The sequence below is a fragment of the Topomyia yanbarensis genome, chromosome 2, assembly GCF_030247195.1.
Source record: "Topomyia yanbarensis strain Yona2022 chromosome 2, ASM3024719v1, whole genome shotgun sequence".
Classification (NCBI taxonomy): Eukaryota; Metazoa; Arthropoda; class Insecta; order Diptera; family Culicidae; genus Topomyia; species Topomyia yanbarensis.
This window is the reverse complement of record NC_080671.1, coordinates 432997049-432998335: the sequence shown is the minus strand read 5'-3', so window position 1 is coordinate 432998335 and position 1287 is coordinate 432997049.

Below are 1287 nucleotides of genomic sequence, written 5' to 3'. Positions count from 1 at the left end.
ATTGCGGAACAAAGCCGTTAACCAGACTTGTTTGCGTCAAATGACATTCGTTGCTTTAGCACTGGGAGTGGTACTTATGGATTCGCAGCATCAAACAGGTATCAGATTCCGTGATAGTTTTCCGATTCGTTATTTTTTTCGATTGTGTTTAAAATTTATTATTATTATTATAATTCTGGTTGCGTTTGGTAATAAATATTGTATAGCTCCAAGCGATTGATTTCCTAGCCATAAACAAGCGTTAGGCGTTTTTCTCGATATCCAAGGACAGTCAGTTAAAAACCAGGCCATGTCCTGGGAAACAAGAACGTTTGGTCAACCTAAGGAACGGTATGTCGAATGCGAATTTTATCGCATTTATTTTCAAATTGGTCAGCAATTCAATGGATTGCTTTATTCCACAGTGACAAATTAAACACGACCCTACAGAGAGAGTGATCGTTAACTAATGAGGTATAATTTGCTTAAGATTCTTGTTGCTAAGCATTCGCTGTTAAACATGAACGCAATTTACTCTGACACTTTTAAGACTTTTAAGGTCAAAAGGTCCAAAATCAAAAAAATATCATGTTGCAAAGAAATGTCATTATCAAGCTTATGCCACTAATAAAACACCCACTGACAGTTCTCAACTACTTTTCAAATGGATGTATGTAAAATTTTGTAGAAATCGAGGGAAACGAGTTTGAAGTGCAGACATTCTATTTATAAAATACTGGAGAAATTTCAACATCTATTTTACATTTACAATTCATTTTCATTTTTTGCCTGTTTTGGCTGCTAGTGATGATGCCTATTTTGATGTTAGTTTTTGTGAGCTACGAAACTGGACACAACTTCTATTTATCAAGCGACATCGAACACGAAGAGTATGAAAACATAGAATAACGATCACAGCTTCTCCTTTGGTGTAGGAAAGCGAAACAGCTGACGACAATCAATATTATTTACTCACGCGTTCAGTACTACAACCTATCCTGGAACTATGGCTCATGTGGTCTCGTTGGAAGGTTTGTTTTACTTTTGGTTGGCGGTCCTCTAACGTTTACTCTCCAGCTGTATCAAAAAGCAGTCTTCCCTGAAACCATACCAAGTTTGTATCGGGAACAAAAATATTGGGTAGGCGTACAGCACCGAACTCTTTCACTAGCTCAGTTCGGGTATACAGTGAACACTGCATCCCACTGAACGCGACACGAATTCGGTTTTGTATTTCGTTTTGTGCCTTTGCTTCGTGCTGGTACCATACTTCATACTGTGTCGGGTGCAGTTCGGCTGCGGCTTCTA